Source organism: Prionailurus viverrinus, chromosome E2 (assembly GCF_022837055.1).
Source record: "Prionailurus viverrinus isolate Anna chromosome E2, UM_Priviv_1.0, whole genome shotgun sequence".
In the NCBI taxonomy this organism is placed as follows: Eukaryota; Metazoa; Chordata; class Mammalia; order Carnivora; family Felidae; genus Prionailurus; species Prionailurus viverrinus.
In genome coordinates, this window is record NC_062575.1 from 34,944,244 (window position 1) to 34,964,250 (window position 20,007).

General features: G+C 53.1%; 1 protein-coding gene across 2 annotated transcripts in view; it reads left to right on the top strand.

Annotated features, from left to right (window-relative positions):
* ZNF423 (zinc finger protein 423) overlaps window positions 1–20,007 on the top strand; it is a 334,910-nt gene that overhangs the window by 38,766 nt on the left and 276,137 nt on the right. The window lies entirely within an intron of this gene.

The window sequence follows — 20,007 nt, forward strand, 5'->3', positions numbered from 1 at the left end:
GCTTCTCTGCTGGAAAAACACCAAGTGTCTGGTCTCAGCTGGGGGGTGGTATTTGGAGGGGGGGATATTAGCAGCTTCTTATCTAAAATAGACATGTGCTTCTCTTCCTTCTCAGAAACTTTTGCTGTCAACTGTGTCCTCAGTACTTGGGAGAGCGCCTCGAGTGTAGTCATTGCTCGGTTTTTTGCTATTGTGGCTATTTTTGTTATTAATTTCTGTTTTTCCAGGACTGAAATGTTGCCTTGGTGTCTCTCTAGATAAAGGCACTTATGATGATCTCTTTGGAATCTTCTTTTTAAACATCCTAGGAAAGTACTGTTTGACTCAAAGAAATGAATAGCTAATGGTAGAATTTTAGCCACCTGGGTAAGACACTGACTTGTAAGGGAAGAGACCTTCCTAGCAGCGCTCATGTCATTTTGACTCAATGCCAACAAACATACTCAGGACCTCCACTGAAATACGGCAACAGAGATTGCAAACTGGTTATCTGAGGATCCACATCTAATGCCAGAATATTTTGTTTTGTGGGCCACTTGGGATTAAAATTTGTTTGGAATTGGAATGTCACACGTCAAATTCAGAAAACATTGCACACATGCAAAATCCAGATTTCTAGCTTCTTTTCAAAGGAATCAGAAGATCTGACTGCCCTGACGCTAGCTGCACAAGCAGGGATCGGCCGCGGCTGGCCGTTTACACCAGGGCGTGCACGCTCTCGCTTGCCACGGTTCTGCTTGTCCCTGCCGTATTAGGTCTTGCTCTCCGTTTTGTGTTAGCTTCCTGGCCCCAGAGCTCTCAAGCATTGCCAGTACTCAAGGGATAAATGAGATGTGTCAGTGACAGTTCCTGCTCCAGCCCTGCTTCCGGCTTGCTGTGTGATTTTGCTCCAGTTATACCACCTCTCTGTGCCTCAGTTTCCCCATCTGTCCAGTGGGACATTGGACAGGATCAGCGGCTTTCCACTGTGTTTGGATGAACTAGCCAGGAGAGGCTGTGAGGTGGAGTGCTGGGCCCCGTGTCTTATTGCCTTTATGAATTAAGGTTCTGCATTGGACTTCTGGAAAGGTAAGGGAAGTGCTTAGCAAAGTCCGGGAAACTGCAAGATCACTTCCTGCTCCGGCCCGTATCAAGATCTGTCTGTCCTGCTGCTGCCGGGGGGGGGGGGGGGGGGCGGGGGCGGGTTCTTGGGGGAGTTCCCCCCCCCCCCCCCCCGCCCCAGACGAGTGATTGAGGGAGTCAGGGCAGGGAAGGGATGGTGATGATGATGATGATGATGGTGATGATGATAATGGCTACATTTACTGAACAGCATTGTTCTCCCACTAAGGCAGATGTTCTCTTCCCCAATTTGTACGCGAGGAAGCTGAGGTTCAGGAGGTTCAGAGAGGTTGAATAACTTGCCAAGGGTCACACAGCTGATGAGTGCCAAGGGTCACATAGCTATGGGCCTGGGTTTGTTTCATTCCCGACCCTGAGCCCCTGACAGCATGCTTCTCCCCCTGGGGTGGCTTGAGAGGGGGCCATTCTCATGTACATGTGTGGGGAGAGCTGGCTGCAGAGGGGAGGCCAGTGCTCTGCTCCATTAAGCTGTGCGTTCTTTGTGTGCGTGTGTGTTTTAAAGTAGGCTCTGTGCCCAATATGGGGCTTGAACTCACAACTCTGAGATCTAGAGTCACATGCTCTACCAACTGAGCCAGCCATGGTTTTTAAAAAAAAAATACGTGTGTGTCTGTGTATATATATATTAAATATATGTGTATGTAAATAACCTCTCTGTATCAGATGGTATAGCCAATCCAGTTAATCTGGTTATTTTGGAGGAACTTGGAGATTTGGGAGTAATTTGGGTAGTTCTCATGATGGGCACGTTTCCTATCTGAGCCTCACGTTGCCCCCCGAGAGAGGGAATCCCACCTCTGTCCTTGTTTGTCCTCCAGACCCTGCCCCATTGTTGCCAAGGCTGAGTATAACTTCCCAGCGCTCAACAACACCAACGTGCTGGGCACGTCATTTACCCCGTGGGCAGCCCCGTGAGAAGGTAGATTAATCACATCCAGTTTATTTTATTTTATTTTTTTTTCAACGTTTTTATTTATTTTTGGGACAGAGAGAGACAGAGCATGAACGGGGGAGGGGCAGAGAGAGAGGGAGACACAGACTCGGAAACAGGCTCCAGGCTCCGAGCCATCAGCCCAGAGCCCGACGCGGGGCTCGAACTCATGGACCGCGAGATCGTGACCTGGCTGAAGTCGGACGCTTAACCGACTGCGCCACCCAGGCGCCCCTAATCACATCCAGTTTATAGGTGGTGCTTGGAAAGGTGGTGTTACAGGTCTGGTCTGGGGTCCCACAGTTGCTGAGGGCCGGTCTGCGACTGTGACCCAGCGCCTTCTCCAAGCCAGCTCTCAGCCCCTGGGAGCCTTTAGCTGGACCCTGGGCACAGCCCCATGCTTTCCTTGCATTGTTGCTTCCTGAGTTGTCTGGGGTTTCCAGGAAAGAGTGGTGGTGGTTCAGCTAATCCTGCTAATTTCCTTGAGTAAGGAGGTGTTTGTTTTCTTCCTTCAGCTTCTTCTGGGGAAGCCTGAGTGAGGCCTCCTCCTGACTTTCTAAGGCGTTTATGTGGGTAAAGAGGGGTGTGGACCCTCGGCCCTGGCCTGAGGTGGGCTCCTGCGTGGGGGATGACCGTGGGACCATCCTGTGGGCTCAGCTATTGTGCTGCTTTTCCTGTCCATTGGGGCTCAGTGGTTGCTCACCATAGAAAGGAAATCTGGACAACTCAGGCCAAAAGGGAGTTTAGTGTGAGGGGAAGGGGGAGCTGATGGAATGACTAGAAGGTGAAGCAGGACCCAGGGCACCTGCAGAGATTAGTGGAGCACGAGGAAGTGGCTCTTGTCTTCAGGGACCTGCCCCCGCCCCGGTCAAAGAGCGCCCCCTCCTCTCTCTCCTGTGTTGCCGTGCTCAAGGACTAATGTCCTGGAAGATCTGAGCATCTAGCCAGGTTGGGTGCCAGGGGAGGGTGAGGCATTTTGACTGACAGTCCTTTGAGGTCCAAGTGGGTGAGAAGTGGTTCCCTTGGGCACAAGCAGGGTGCTGATATCAGGAGCTGGCTAGTGGGCACCTGGTGGCCAACGCATCTGCCTGCCATGGTGCCCTGCTAGGTTGTCCATCTTGGAAGATGCCAGCAGCCTGGGGGCAGGAGTGACAGGAGCTTCCCCAAAGTCCTGCAGCCTAAGGGCCAGTCCAGGGTGGGGGACCAGCAAGGAGAGGGGGACACAGCAGTGTTTCCCAAAGTGCAGCATGGGTACCCCTGGTGGTGTGGCAGGGGATTTTAATGAGAACACATATGAACTTAAAATTAATTGCTAATGGATACACCAGGCCCCAAAATCAGAACACCGCCAGCCATCCACTGCCCCTCCTTGGAGACCACTGGCGTCATTGGTTTCTTGTTCCAGAGCAGTTCGGTGTAAGTGCACACATGTGACAAATGTCTATATTTTCTCTCCCTCCCCCGTAGACATGGAAGCACGCCTACAATCCCTCCCATTTTCTTACTCTCCAATCTGTTAGACGCGATTCCAAACCAGGTGATTCAGGCTGCTTCTGTGCCATGTATGTTAGCTCGGTATTCTTGGGGTGTCACGTGCCAGCCAGCCTTACGTGTGCAGCCTGATGCAGTCTGACGACAGGAACATGTAGGTGTAACCAACATCAGGTCCGGCCTCCCCCGGAGCCTGGCATGCCCTTGCCCTCCCCTCCCCTCCCCTCCCCTCCCCTCCCCTCCCCTCCCCCCACAAGGGTAACACCCGTCCTCCCACCCATCCTCCCACACACACTTTGGGTTTATGTTATTGTGTTTTTGAAAAAGTTACAGTCAGCACATCCAACGTGAGATTCCCCAGATATTATTGCTTAGGATGAAAAGCATAGTCCTAGGTAGTCCTAGGTGTGAGGCTCTTAATCTGGGGAGACACAGAATTGCCTGGGGCGCTCTTTTGTATTATGACAGTGGGATAAGCCTCAGGTGACCCCTGGGGCCATGGGGGCCTTGTCTCCTCCTGCTGTGGCCCTCAAGCCCAGGCTCCTCCATTTCCTACAAGGCATTGCTCATCTGGAGTGGACACCCCTGTAGGACAAGAGGGGAGACCTAGGGAAATGCCTCCATATTTGCTAGCCTAGTATGGCTCAGCCTACGCCAGTAACGTTGGCCCTGCCTTCTCTCTGCCCCTCTCTCCTCTCAGAGTCTGGTTAGGCACCAGGTGGTACTGTAGATGACCTGGGAGCTGGGACCCTCTGACCCAAAGGTTTGGTGTGTGGGGGTGTTTAGGGCAGGATGGGCCTAGGTTTGAATCCCAGTTCTGGCACTTGTTGGCTGCGTGACTGTGGGTGAGTGGCTTAGCCTGTCTGGGCATAGGTTTCCTCACTTATAAAGTGAGGATGGTTAAATGCTCCTTTGCAGGGTTCCTGTGCGGATTATATGAGCCCACTGTGTGTTGAACACCCAGCCCAGTGCTCAGTGTACATGCTCAGTGAACGGTCATTCTTGTCACAGTTTCAATTATTGTGCTAGTTGGAGGTCTTCTCCCTGTCCCTAGGCCTGGAGCTGCAGGGGAAGTGGGAAAGGAGAGCAGGCACAGAGGTCTGCTTCTCTGCTTGCCCCTGTGGCATCCATCCCAAATGAGCAAATGCTCTCAGCGGGGCATGGGGAACGGAATCTCTCCCTGGCTGGCTGTGGCCGGCCAGCCCCAGGGCAGCTGTCCTGTTCCCAGATCCAGGGTTCCAGGCTGGGTGGCTGAGGCAGGCAGGTTGGGCGGGGGCCTGGGCAGCTGACAGAGCCCCCCAGGGGCCTAAGAGGCCAGCTGCAGCCTTGGAGTGGAGCAGACAGCCAAATCATCACTTAACCCATTCTGTTCCTGCAGGGATGGTTGCTCTTCCAGGGCCTGACATGGTTCCTCTTTTCTTTCGATTGCCTCATCTGCCCTGTGAATTTCCTGTTAGACCGGGGGTCTCCAGCATGCAGTGCACGGACTGTATCTGGCCTGTGAGAAGTTTATTGGACCTGTTTAAAAATTGCAGTGATTTATATAAACATTCAGATCTCTGGCCTTCTGGGAAAATCCAGAGGATCTGACCCTTCCAGGCGGGCGGCAGCTTTGACTGAGCCGGGCGGGGGGGGGGTCATTCACGACCCAACTGTCTCCCCCTCTTTCCAATATCTCTGGTGGTCATTTGAGATCCTGGCCTAGAGAAGCCTGTCAAGGTCAATTGTAATCTCCTCTCCTAGCTGAGCCTTGAATTCCCTGGAGGGTCTCTCTAGCTCTACTTGACCCCCTCGCATGCCAGCAGCCTCACTACCTCCTGAGTGTACCTTTCCATGGAGGCTCTGCTGGTAGAATCCTATCTGTTCCTTCTTGAAATCTCCCTGTAGTGACTTTCACTGGTTTGTCTCGGCTTGACCCCTTGGGGCCACACAGCAAGCTCAGTCCCTCTTCCCCATGACAGCCCTTCAGATTCCTGAAGACAGCCCTGAGTCTGCCCCGCTGGGCTCAAATGTGTCTGTTCCTTTGCTTTCCCTCCTAAGATGTGGTTTCAAGATCCCCCATTATCTTGGTGCCCCTCCTTGGCCACCTCCCAGTGTGGCCCTGAACCTCTCGCAGCTGGACTTTCCAGCAGTGCCCTGCACACCCTGGGGGCCATGAGGACACGCCTGGGACTCAGTTCTGTTAAAAAAGGGAAATGCAGCGAATGGAAAGTGTTCCAGAAGGCCAAACACCTCAAAATACCTACAGCATTTCCAAGTGGGACCTTATGAGTCAGTTTTATTTTTCTCTGTGTGCCCGCCTGTATTTAAATTTTTTTCTCCCTAGGGGATTTAAAAAAAGGTGAAAAAGCAAAGGGCTTGGGATGAATTCACTTGAACCAGCTGATAGTGGTGCCTGCTGGGGCAAAGCCCTGGCTGGGAATGAGGAGAGGAGGGACAGGATGGGGTCCTGCGTTGGAGAGCTCACTGCCTCATGTGCCCAGCTGAGCCTCACACTGAGAGAGGATTATGGGAAGCAGAGAAGGGGGAGGGGTCTGTCTCTCCAGGGATGGACAGGACTTTTGGATACCAGAGGTCAGGTATGGCATCTTAGGTGATGGAGGCACCTGTAGCAAAAGTACTGAGGCAGGAAAGTGTTTGCCTGGAAGGCCGGGGTACAGATACATGAGCTGGAACAGCAGGTGTCTGAGCCGGGGAAGGGTCCTCGGGGACAGAGAGCTTGGGGCCGGATAGAGGAGTCCGAAGGCTCTTCTGAAGGTGATGAGCCCAACAGCAGGAGTGACGATAACTGTAATTGCATCAGTGTGCTGTCTCTGGAGGCAGAGCTGGGTTATTCTGGCTTTTCCAATCTGTGGCTGTGTCACCTTGGGCAGGTCACTTCCTGTTCTCAAGCCTTTATGTGCTGGTGGGTGCTGTAAGCTTATGCAGACCTTATCCAGTGCCCGATTGCGAGCACGCGCTGTTAGTTCTCCCACTGTACAGATGCCTACACTGAGTCAGAGGTGCAGAACTTCTGTCTGGGCCTGCTGGGCTCCATGCCTGGGCTCTTTCCACTCCACTGCCTGCCTCTTAGAAGGTGTGAAAGGGGGTGGGAGGCCTGCCCGGGGGGGGGGGGGGGGTTGTGCCTGGCGCAGATGTCTTTCAAGGTTTCCAGAGAATACTTTTTAGCCTGATGAGGAAGGCTGCAGGGCTGGGGGATTCTGTTGGTGGCTCCCGGGCCCAGGTGGGGAATGGGTGCCTCCCGTCAGGGGCTCTAGCATCCAGCTTGGTCAGGTGAGGGGGAGTCAGGCCCTTATCCCCTGTGGGGGGGGGGGGTGGGGCCACCTGGGCTGGAATAGCTGGAGGAGGGGCTGAGGCCTCCGTGCTGGCCTGGCCCTCTGGTCCGAGTGGCTGTGGCACATCTATCTCTCTGGCAGGGCCAGGCTGGGCTCTAGGAGGATTTCTGTGTTTCAGGGGTCCTCAGTCTGCAGAGGGGCGTTGCTGCTGCGAACTCTCTGTTTCCGTAAGGAAGTGCCCGGTTGACTCGGGGACCTGCCTGTGCCCTGTGGGGTGTGTGATCAGCAGCGACAACCAGGGAGATCTGGTAGGACTGGGAAAGGGCCTGGCCCCTGGAGTCCGGGCCGGGCTGGACCCCCACGTGCAGTAGGTGCTTCACTTCTTGGGCCTCAGCCTTCTCCTCTGTGACACATGACACGGTGTCGCCTGTCCTGACCCCAGCCCCCCCCCCCCCGCCCCCGTCAGAAAATGTGATTCCCACAGGGTGTGAAAGTGTGTTGAATGCAGTAAAGATGCATACAGATGCCAGCGGCTTTGTTGGTGGAGGGACCTTGGCTGGCTCTTTGAGCCAGGACCACCGCCGTGGCCGCCCTCCGCCGCGTACCATCTGTTGGGCTCTCACGGCGCACTTGACGCTGAGCTCTGTCTCCTACCCCATCATCTCATTGCCTCCACACAGCACCTCTGAGGGGTCGATATTTGCATCGCCCCATTGGACCTACGAGAAAACTGAGTCACAGAGAGAGACCACGTGCCCCGTGTCACACAGCCGGGTAAGCCAGGGCTTGAAGCCTGGGTCTGCCAGATTACAGACCTTGTGCTCTCAGCTGTTGGAGCTCCCCGACTGGGAGATCTCACAGGCCAAATACACTGATGAGCCTCCCTGCAGAAGCATGAAGAAGAGTGGAAACTGAGGCATGCCAGGCCTGAGAGCTGGACGTGGCAGGGCAGGACCGGAGCTCTGTGCTTTAGAGGCCGCTGGATGGCTGAGGTGGAGGAGCCTGTGAGCAAGGGGCCAGGGTGTGCCCCCACTTCTGGGCTAGCCTCCAGGTCCCCAGGAACCCCCTGCCTGCGTGGCCCTAGACCACCCTGGGTCTCTGTGGGCCTCTTCCCATGTCTGTTTCCCAAGGGTGGACAGAGCTTCTCCTTGTATGTTCCCAGGGAGAACTGTTTGTGGGGAGGAGGGCGGGGGCAGAGCTTGGACATGCGGGTGCCCTCTCGGCGAGGGAAGGAGCTGAGGGTGGGAAAGAAGGGTGCAAGGTGGTGGCTGCCTGAGGGTGGGGTGAGCTCCCGTGTTTGCCCTGCCGTGTGGTCCCGGACGGGCACTCCAGCCCCAGAGCCCTGGGGTCCTTGTCACCAACCTTAGGAGCATGTTTCAGGTGCCATGGGGCTAAACAGAGGTACTGGAAATAGTCCATAAGAACAGGGAGCATGAGTGGTTTTTCCCAGCTGTGTAAACCCACCCGGGGGCCCCCACCTTTTCCCCTGGGAGCCAGGATGTGGGAGCTGGCAGGAAGAAGGCAGCCGCATCTGCTTTTGCAGGTGCTGGAGGGAGACCCTGGGCCTCGGATCCTTTCTCATGGATTCTCCTTATCTCTTTTCATCCTTCCGTCACCTTCCTTAAGTTCTGGGGGCAGAGGATCTGGGTGTGAACTTTGTTTCTACTCCCCCTGAACCACACCTGTGCCACCTGCACCCTCCCCGAGGCCCCTCGGCCCGGTAGAGAGACTGAGGTACGGCCCAGGAGGAGCCCGGCCCTGGCCAGGGTATGTGGAGCATGTGCAGGAACCCCGGCCTGTCCCGTGCTGCACCCAAGCAGCGTCCCAGGGGCCCCGAAGCCGGCCCCTGCCGGCAGTGAGCCAGATGTATTTTTTCGGATGGTGTAGGGGGAGCGTCTTCTGTGTGGGTGTCCTCGCATGATGTGTGGGCTGCTCTGTTTTGATCGAAGGGAGCCAAACTGATTTTCCTGGCCCATCCAAAGCAGAAAGTTAAATAAACACAGCCAAGTATTATCACAGGACTCGAGGAAAATGAACTCCGTCCCCACGGGCAGCCCACATCTGGCCAGTGTTGGGCCTCTCTGGGCTGTGGGATGAGACAGATGTGATTGATGGTAGGAAGGCCTTGGTGATCCCACCCCCCCCCCCCCCCCCCCGACACCAGGGACGTGCCTCCTCCTTCCATGCCTGTATGCCTTCTCAGGGCCCGTGGTGGTGCTGCCGACAGGCCCTTTGGGGCTTTGCCTTCAGTGGGACCTCCCCCTTAGGCTTTCTGAGGCTAGTTCTCCCAGGCTCATCCTGGTGCTTGCAATGGATGTGCAGCCTGTGAAATGGGCCCATGCTGGTGAGGCTCCAGGGCCCGGGCCCCAGTGTGGGGAGGTGACCGGGCGCACTTGGGAAGCAGCCCTACTTGTCAGGACTTTCCATCCTGGCTCAAGGCCATGGTGGGCCGATGAGCCACATGCTGGGGGAGAGTCTGTAGCTGGTGTCCCCTGCCATCTTCCTCAGTTCTTGTCACCTGACATGCAGCCCTCACTGAACTTAAATGGGCTGGATGGCTTCAGAGGACGACCTGTATGAACTTGGGGCTGGGAGGAAGTGAAGAGTTATCACCTAGTTATCAGAGTGCAGAGTGCCTGCATTCCCCCAAGCGTGACATTCCACATCCCATGTTCCTGAATCCTGCAGTGATTCAGGTGGTCGATAGGCAAAATGAGGGGTTTTCCCCCATACTTCTCTGTTTATTTTACTGTCTATTAGGCAAATGTTACTCGATATGTTTATTCTAATATCTATTAGAAAAATTGTTAGTAGCACACCAGATGTGTGATTTCACGTAGAGTGTCCTTGGGAGGCGAGAAGAAAAGGTATTGATGCAAAGGAGGGAAGGTGAGGTAAAGAAAAGCATTCTGTAACTTTTTTTGTTTTTATTTTTTAATGTTTATTTATTTTTGAGAGAGAGACAGAGAGAGAGAGAATGAGAGCGAGGGAGGGGCGGAATGAGAGGGAGACACAGAATCTGAAGCAGGTTCCAGGCTCCGAGCTGACAGCACAGAGCCCAACATGTGGCTCGAACTCACGAACCGTGAGATCATGACCTGAGCTGAAGTCGGACGTTCAACCGACTGAGCCACCCAGGCGCCCAACTGTAACTTTTTTTTAATGTTTATTTATTTTTGAGAGAGAGAGAAAAGAGACAGAGTGTGAACAGGGGAGGGGCAGAGAGAGAGGGAGACACAGAATTTGAAGCAGGCTCCAGGCTCCAAGCTGTCAGCACAGAGCCCAAGTCAGGGCTCAAGCCCACAAACCATGAGATCATGACCGAGCTGAAGTTGGACGCTTAGCCAACTGAGCCAACCAGGTGGTCCTCTGTACCTTTTTTTTTTCTTTTAAAGTTTATTTATTTATTTTGAGAGAGAGAGAAAGAAAGTGCAAGTGGGGGAGGGGCAGAGAGGAGAGAGTCCCAAGCAGGCTCTGTGCTGTCAGCACAGAGCTGAATGTGGGGCTCCAACTCACGAATCGTGAGATCATGATCTGAGCTGAAATCAAGAGTCGGACACTTGATTGACTGAGCCACCCAGGCGCCCCTCATTCTCTGTCTGTGCTCCTGGCCAAGCTCCTGGGACGCCTTGGGGAGGCCCTGCCAGCCCTGGAGACCGGTCGGTGGAGATGCCCTGTCACTGCTCGGGGTGGATGCCGAGGAGGACTCCCCACACCTGCCTCGACAGTCGTCATCTCACGAACACTGGGCGAGTCGGGTGATGTCAGTCCTGTCCTGGTGGGGCCAGCTGCCAGGTGGAGACACAAGGGCCCCTAAAGGCCCCCACATGCATTCTAACCACCCTGGGTGGGCGATGGAGCTGAGCTGGGGGACGCATCTGTGCCATTGAAAATCCCCCCTCCCAAATCAGACTTATTAAAAGTATTGACTCCTGAAACTGTAAAGTATTTATCGTGATTGCCCCTAGCCCTGGGACATCCATGTGGAGTTGATGTTTGGAAATGGTCCTTACAGTTCATTCCTGTGGAAGGCTCGGGGCTTTTGATATGAAGAATGATATGGAACGCTGGTCCTTGTGCCCCAAACCAGATGAAAATACTTAGACACACACATGTGCACACACAGGCACACATACACACACATCAGTTTTTAATAAGAGACTCAGTTTCCACTTTGCTCTTGTATAAGATAAACCACACGTATAATAAGGTAGTGACATTTATTTACAGGATGTTAGCACAGAGGATAAGTGGTTCAGGAGTCATAAAAAATATTAGTTTCTACTCTATGGTGCTTTTCTGCAAATGAAATTGGAAACAAGGCAAGAGAGTGGGACTCTGGTCTCACCCCCTCCTTCCTTTCCACCTCAAACAGTGGACAGATCTGGGTGGGTGCTGTCCGTTTCTCCCCTCAGCGAGGGGCCACGACCCCAGGCCATGTTGCCTGACTCCCGTGGTCCCGGCCCCCACCTTCAGTTTGCTAGCACCCAGGGGCTGCTTCTGTCCATCCCTTTGTGAGGGGTTGTTATGGCCCCTCCGCGCATGGCAGAGTGTGCCCTCGGTTCTGTCACCTTCTGTCAGAGTTAGACGGCTGGTGGCTGAGCACCCGATGTTGCCACCGAAACAGGAAGTGGGAGCCAGACCCTGTTGTAAATCCACATTTATATGCTGCACGTTGCTGGTTAACGAGACCGTGCAGGGGTGACTGTATGAAATGAAATATATATATGAACGAGGAGATTAACCTCAGGGAGACGGGATTAAACATAAGGACAGCCTGGGAGGCCTGAGGCCCTCCAAGTGTTAAGACCCAGGCAGGCGGTTCCCCAGAAAGGGAATTTGCAGGAAACCCCTGAACCCTGAACAGATTTACTGGGAGTGCAGACGCAATAATCCTATTTCATGTTGACGACTATGTGCCAGGCACTGGACTAAGCTCTTCACATGTGTTACTTCACTTGGTCTTCAAAACAAATGGGGATTTTATTATCCCCACTTTATGTATTCTTAAAATGGCTTTATTTGTTTGTTTGTTTGTTTGTTTATTATAATCTCCACACGCAGTGTGGGGCTCGAACTCACAACCCTGGGGTCAAGAGTCGCACACTGTTCCGACCGAGCCAGCCGGGTGTCTCCACTCCCACCTTATAGATGAGGAACTGAGACTAGAAGGTGGAGTCAAGGGAGAGCTTGTGATCCAACTAGCCTGGGACACCCAACACTGACCTCCTAGATCCAGCTCTGGGGCCTTCCACAAAGAGGGGTCACTTCAACCCCAAGCTTCCCCATCCAGCTGTGGCTTTTCTGAGACAGTTCAGGAGGGCTGGGAGAGCTCAGGCCATCAAGTACCGTTTGTTCAGCATAAGGGGAGAGAGGCGGGCTGTGTGGGCAGGAGGTGTGTGCGCTCTGGGGCCATGTAGACTTGGCTTCAACTCTCAGCCGTGCCTCCCGTCGCTCATCTAATTCAACCTACTTAAGAAAATTCATTTAGGTCCTGGTTTCCCCATCTGTAAAATGGGCACCATCATTCAGTCCCTTCACAGGGCCATTGGGAGGATTACACATAAACGTTATAATGTGTGTGAGGCCTGTGAGTGCTGTCCCCAGTGTCACTGACGTGTGGAGTCTTGTGTCAGTCAAGTGAACCGGAGGGTGTGATAAAGAGATGTAGAGGGTCTCCCTACAGGGGCTGAGAGTACAGGTGGGGGCAACATGTTATGCTGTGGGATCATAGCTTCCCTTTGCCTGGCACCTGGGTGTGGAGGGGGCTCTGGACCAGATACGTTATAACAGCTTCTCCCTTTACCCTCACTCAGAGCTACCTTGCAGGATGGCTGTGCCCAGAGAGGTTACCTAACTCACCCAGGCCATAGCCAACCATGGCGGGTAGGAGTTGAGCCTAAGGCATCTTGTTTTGGCCACACCTTGCTGCCCATGAGGACTAACCTAAGTCCAGGGCCCGGGGGCCAGGGAGAGATTTCCGGAGGAGGTGGGCCTGGGCCCTTCACAATGTTTCTAACCAGGGAGAGGGGTGTCTCTGTAGCCGGTGATCAGCCCCGGAGGCTTGGATGAGAAGCCCACAGCCCTGGTCTTGTGTCCAGGTCTTCCCACAGTCAGAATGGAAAGGAGGGTGGGGCGGGGCCGGGCTGGGCTGCCTCAGATTTCCCCTTGTTTACATCTCCTTGCTCAGGCAAATGCAGTTTGATTTGATTTTCCTGAACTTCATCTATGAGCAGAAACATTTTTTAATTAAAAACAATTTTTTTAAGTTTATTTATTTACTTTGAGAGAGACAGAGACAGTGTGAGTGGGGGAGGGGTAGAGAGAGAGGGAGAGACAGCACAGAGTCCGATGTGTGGGGCTCAAACTCGTGAACGGTGAGATCATGACCTGAGCCAAAACCAAGAGTCAGAGGCTTAACCGACTGAGCTACCCAGGCGTCCCAATGAGCAAGAAACTTTTTATTTACATTAAACAAGAAACCCACAGACCTGTTAGGTTTTTGTCTGTGATTTTTATCATTCTTCCTAAAATGGGATTTGCACAGTAGTCTAAAAGGAAATCAGAATTTTATCTGCGGTTAAGGTAGAAATTCATCCCGACTCCAGGCTGGTCCCCCAGCCCTGAGCCTTCTCTGGGGCCCTGCCTGGGCAGACAGGCTTGGCCTCTGAGCTGTAGGTGGTGGGTGGTCCCCACTGTCCAGGGGTCTGCTTGCCACTTTCCCTAGCTCCTACCCTCTTCTTTACATCTACACTCTGGGTTCTCATGTTTCCACTTGTTTCTGCCTCACTCCGAGAGTGGGGTTCATTTAACTTCTCCACCATTCCTAGTTCATTCATTCATTCATTCATTCACTCAGCTCTTAGGTGCCAGCTCCCAAGGGGCACAGCCATGGTAACACTTACTGATATAGAGAGCACAGTCTAATGGCTGAAGATCAAAAAATCTTTCTCCTAGTACCTAGCTCAGAGTCCTCAGTACCTACTCGAGGTACTGAGTGCTTAGTAAAGGGGAAAAAGACCAAATACACATGGGACCTATGTCTTTGATGCCTAAAAATCAGCGAACTCTTTGTCCTAGCGATCCTGCTTCGGGGAACTCATTCTGAGAAAAATCACTGACCAGGCTTGTGGCCGTGGGCAAAGTGTGTGGATGTGTTTTGCACCACGACCTCCCTTACAGTGGACGACAACTGGAAGTAGCCTGGGTGGCCAGCACCAGGGCACTGGTTTAGTTACTCCTGGAGCCTCCTACAGGACCGGCATCTGCGATGACAGTGGCCGTCCACGATTTTTATGCGAAAAGATGTTGTTCTTGGTAAATAGCTGAGTTGGAAAAGCAGGTTCTGGAACGGTTTGTGTTGTTCAGTTGTACATATTGTTACAACTTTCTGGAAGGCTATGACAACGTATTTGCACCCAGAAAATTGTACTTTGTGTTTCTCAATTTGAACTCACGTGTATTTGCTCGTTTTCTACGTTGTACATGGATTACTTGTGTGGAAGACTTTTATGAAAAAAGAGAAAGATGCTTCGTAGGAAACAATAAGAAAAGGGCAACTCCGAGTGAGTTCTGGGTTTCCTACGTACATGGGACATGGGGCAGAGCCTGGGTAGGGCAAGTGGGGTGGTGGGGAGAGCCGGGAGGTGCAGTGATGTGTGGTGGCTTCAAGGTGGCTTCCAGGGCTGGCTCCACCCCCCGGCTGCTGCTCCGTCCCTCCCTGCGCCTCCCCCGGGCAGGTTCCTGTATCCAGTGCTGTGTTAATTGAACGCATCTCTTCCCAGATCCACGTCAGCAAGTGTCCTGTTTGGTGCCTTGACACTGGCCAATTGGTGGGAGTATTTAGCGGCGAATGCCACAAACCAGGGCCCTTTCTCCCCGAACCACCTGTTAAACCTTTGCCAACACAGCACCACCTCACGTGGTTTCCCCTTGACGTCCCAAGGAACCTGGGTGCCTGGGGAGACCCCAGAGGATGAATTCTCTTCTTAGGTCCCCCTGGTGCTGGCACAGGAAGGAACTTGGGGAATCTTCTGTAAATTTGAATCATCGGGGAGAGAGAGAATCCGTCTTCCTTTTGTTGGCTGACCCCACTCAGTCTGGAGCCACAGCTTCTGTTTGTTGAAGGTGGAAGTGAAAAAAGGGGTTAAGAATCCCACCCCAGCTTCACTCCAACCTAGCTCGGTGACCTTGGGCAAATTGCTTGGTCTTTATTTTCTCATCTGTAAAATGGGGTTAATACATGTTCTTATAGGATTGTGCAGGCCAGTGGTTCTCAAGCTCTAGCATGCATGAGAATCACCTGCTGGGCCCCACCCTCAGGGATTCTGCTATTTAAAATTCTGCATTTCTGGGGCGCCTGGTTGGCTCAGTCAGTTGAGCGTCCGACTTCAGCTCAGGTCATGATCTCACGGTTCGTGAGTTCGAGCCCACGTAGGGTTTTCTGCTGTCAGAGCAGAGCGTGCTTTGGATCCTCTGTCCCCCTCTCTCTCTGGTCCTGCCCCCCCCCTCAAAAATAAATAAACATTAGAATAGAATAGAATGGAATAAAATAAAATAAAATAAAATTTATGCATCACTGACAAGCTGCCAGGTGACACGGCTGTTGCTGGTCTGGGGACTCCAGTCAGAGAAGTTACAGAGGTTCGTGCCTGGTGAGGGCTAAGGATCACATCATATAGGGGGCTTTGTGTATCTGGACTCCGGGGTCTGAAAGCTAGGGTGCTTGGGTTCCAGGTCTGCTTTGGTCACCTCTGCTGCCCCATGGGTGAGCTGTTTGTCTTCTCTGGGACTTTATTTCTCCTTCTGTGAAATGGGTCAGTAAAAGCTTGACTTTTAGGTAGCAGCTGAGGAAGCGTCTGCAAAAGCCCTCTGATGCCAGGTGATTCTGGTAAGGGTGGCAGGGACACCTTGGGGGACCCTGGGCCACCATGCTGAATCTGCCTCCTCACCCACTAGGGACAGGCACGGGAAGGCAGGCCATGGCACCGGTCCCGGGGCACTGCTGACTTGCCCGGTCCTTGCTCCTCTTCCGACAGAGCTTTGATGTACTCTTCCATTTTAATTCACTTGGATGCCTGGCCTTTGTGATACTACTGTCTTTGCTTCTCAGTTCCCGACTCTGTTATCCACTATAGTGGACACATCATGTGTCTCTGTGATACTCAGTTTCCTCTTCTTTTCCTGCCCCGTGGCTGGGATGGAGCAGACAGAGTGAGGGGCGAGTAGCTGGGTGTTCCCAGCTTTGAGCTAAAGCCGCACTCGGAAACATCCCCGCTGGCCTTGTGAGCTTATGGGCTGGGTTCTGGACCAGTGCTCTGGCTTCGCAGGTTCCATTGCCTCATCAGAAAAGTGGGGACTTTGAAGACTTTCTCAGAGGGAGGCTGGGAGGATTATGTGAGAGCCAGTGGGTGGGACGCCCGGCCCGGTGCCTGGTGCTACAGCGGCCCGGTGGAGGTTTGCTTTCCTGGGGGGGGGGGGGGGGGGGGGGGAGTAGTCCTCACCCTGGCCCAGATCTGCTCCAGTCGGACACAACACCCACATGTGGGTGCAAGCGCGCATGTGTGCCTTATGCACGCGCCATGCGTCGGTGCTTGAGGGGGGTGTGGGCCAGGATGGAGATGGCCAATAGATGTTTTTCTTTTTGAGAGAGAGAGAGTGAGAGAGAGAGAGCTCGCACAACAAATGGGGGAGGGGCAGAGACAGAGGGAGACACAGACTCCGAAGAAGGCTCCAGGCTCTGAGCTGTCAGCACAGAGCCCGATGCGGGGCTCAAACCCAAAGACTGTGAGATCCTGACCTGAGTGGAAGTCGCACACTTAACTGACGGAGCCACCTGGGCGCCCCAGAGCGCCATTAGATTTTAATCCACCTTGTTGAGCCTTTCGAAGCTGCACCCATGCCCAGCAAGAAGGAGAGCCCTGATCGATTAGCAATGTCTGCCACAGGTGCGGGACAGGGGAGCTGGGCCAGGTTTGACACTCGTTCTGTCTCTGGTCTAGTGGAAAAGCCATTCCTCTCATACTTAAAGCATACTTGAAGTGCGTCACATTCATCACCCAGTTTTCACATCCTCCTCCTCATCGTTGTCACTTTTTAGGGAAACCTGGAGGAGAGGACCCCCGTTTCTGCAAGGTTGCCCCAGATCTAGATTCTCCTGGGATTGGTGCTTCTGTTCCTTCTGCAGATATCTCCCAGCCCTCCTCTCTTGGGGTGTGTGGGGTGAGGATGGGGTGCTCGGGGAGGGACATGAGCTGGCATGGAAGCTGAACCCCTTGGTTGTGAATACTAGATGGTTGCACATTTGGGGACACCATCCCTGCACTGTGACAGGGACTGGGAGGTTGTGATGCCGAAGGACCCAGGGCTGTCCCTGGGCCCTTCCTGGGGGTGGGGTGGGGCGAGTCTCTTGGGAAACCTGATCTCACTGCTGGAACACTCCTGTCCTCACAAGCGCAGTGAGACCTTAGCGGTCCGCCAGGAACCTGAGGGAGGACGGGCAGCTTGGGTAACCCCAGGAATGCTCACGTTGATTGCCCGTTTACCTGGGGCAGTGTGCGTTAGGAATCCCGGCTCATCGAGGCCTCTGGACACTCCTGTCAGTAGTGTCCCCCTTTCACAGAGGACACGGAAGATCACGGTGGATCAAGCATCTTGCCCCAGATCTAATGGCCTGAACCTGGCAAAGCTGGGGGATGGTCCTGGGGAGCCCTATTTAGGACCCCCTACCTGAACCCCTCCATTTTATAGCTTCTCTCTGGTGCCCTCATCTGTCCTGCTAGAGTGAGCTCTGTCGGGTGACTTCTGGCAGGTTGATCTTCCCGGTAAGGATTGACCAACTTCTCTTCTGGAGTTGTTGGACTCTTACTGGATGTCTCTCTGTTCTGAGTGTTTTATAGGTAAGCAAGGCAGGGAGTGAAAGGGGAGACAGTGGCCGAGCAAGATCCAGGCTTCTGACCCATCTGCCCAGGGTAGACCAGGGGAACGATATATAAAAAATTCTCAGAAAAGTTGCATCTTTTCCTAGGTGCTTGTTCCAAAGCCAGTGTTTAAGGGGAAAGTTGGGCATTGCCAAAATTGCTGTAAGCACTTACTGCGAAGCTGCCGACTTGGCGACCCACCCACACTCTCTTGATGGGTCTAATGCATCAGCTGTTGCCTCCCACATTGGAACATACTGCCTTTTTTTTTTTTTTTTTTTTTTTTTTTTTTTTTTAGCAGTGTATCAGGTGGAAGAAAGCTTCTGGTTAGGAGCCATGGTGTCCAAAAATAGGTTTCTTTAGGGGTGCCTGGGTGACTCAGTTGGTTGAGCATCCAACTCTTGATTTTGGCTCAGGTCATGATCTCAGGGTTCCCGGGTTCAAGTCCCACGTCGGGCTCTGCACTGACAGCATGGAGCCTACCTGGGATTCTCTCTCTCCCCCTCTCTCTCCCCACCCCCCCACTCATGCGTGTGTGTGTGTGTGTGTGTGTGTGTGTGTGTGTGTGTGCTCGCGCTCATGTTCTCTCTCTCTAAAAGTAAATATTAAAAAAAATAGATTTCTTTCTTTATTATTTTTTTTTTAATTTTTTTTTCAACGTTTATTTATTTTTGGGACAGAGAGAGACAGAGCATGAACGGGGGAGGGGCAGAGAGAGAGGGAGACACAGAATCGGAAACAGGCTCCAGGCTCTGAGCCATCAGCCCAGAGCCTGACGCGGGGCTCGAACTCACGGACCGCGAGATCGTGACCTGGCTGAAGTCGGACGCTTAACCGACTGCGCCACCCAGGCGCCCCTCTTTCTTTATTATTAAAAAAATTCTTTTAACACGTATTTATTTTTGAGAGACAGAAAGAGACAGAGCAGGAGCAGAGAGAGAGGGAGACACGGAATCCGAAGCAGCATCCAGGCTCTGAGCTGTCAGCACAGACCCTGACATGGGGCTTGAATTCCCAAACCGTGAGATCATGACCTGAGCCCAAGTCCAACGCTTAACCGACTGAGCCCCCCGGGCTCCCCAAAAATAGATTTCTTTAAATCCTAGACCCACCCTCCAGGTGGTGAGGTGCAGACAGACCAATGGGAGGAGTGAAGAGTTCTTGCCCCTGCCGTAGGGCTGTGCTCACTGGGGAAAATGGCAGGCAGTCTTAACGGAGCCATTTCAATTGTTAGTTTATTCTCTTTTTGGCAAGTGGTCAGAGAATCATGAGAGTAAAATACAGGGGTCAGTGATATGACCCTGTCAAGAGATCCTCTGAGGGTCTGGGTTTGGTGCTGAGTGGCTGCGTTGGGGCCGGGGGTGGGGATCTTGGGTAGTTTTAGCTTTGGTTGCAGAGAGAGCCTTTGCTTTTCCATGCTGTCACTCCCCCAGACCAAACCCACCGCCTGGAACCCATCCCCACTGAGAGGACCCTGGAGGGTGTCGGCTTAGTGATTGGGTTTGTTTGCAATTGACCCTGGTCATTTTGCCCTGAAGCCTGATGGCAGAGATGGTCATGGGCTACATGTTACGGCACATCTGTGTGAGTTAGAAAAAAGGCTGGCCATGCCTATGTGCAAAAGGATGGGTACATCTTGGTCTGGGATAGCCCTGTATCAGGACACACTGTTTAGTGGACAGAGTGTGGGCTAAATTTCAACCCTTTCTCACTACTTCTGCTGGGCCTCTTGTGCAGTGCACAACCTGCACAGCCATACACAGCAGTCTTCCTTGCTTTACACTTTTTCACTCCTTGAAATTGCTTAGTACTGAATGATGACACTTCATTTCATGCCTGACAATGAGAGTCTGGACTCTATGTGTATCCTATACCTTCCTTGGCCTTGGCCTGGTATAAGTGAGAGGATTTCTTTAAGGATGAGCCCAGGAGAGGCAGTCATGTGCCCCTGGCTTGTCTCACTACCTCCATTGGGACAGGGATGCCTTTAGGGGGAGCCTCTGTCAGGCCAGTGTGAGCCCAACCCTTCCCTAAGGATGAGATGATCCCTGGGGCCAAGGCCAGTAAAGCATGGAAAAGTCCCCTAAGACATTGTGAACACCAGCCAGAGGTGGGGCCAGATGAAAATGCTCTCAAAATAAAAGCCATTAATTTAGTGGTTCTTAAACCTTTTTTTGGCAGGCAGGCAGGAGGTAGTGGTGGTGTTCTAGATCTTTTTGATGAAAACGACGTATCCTTTCCCCAGAAAAATGCCTGTGTGTATACATGT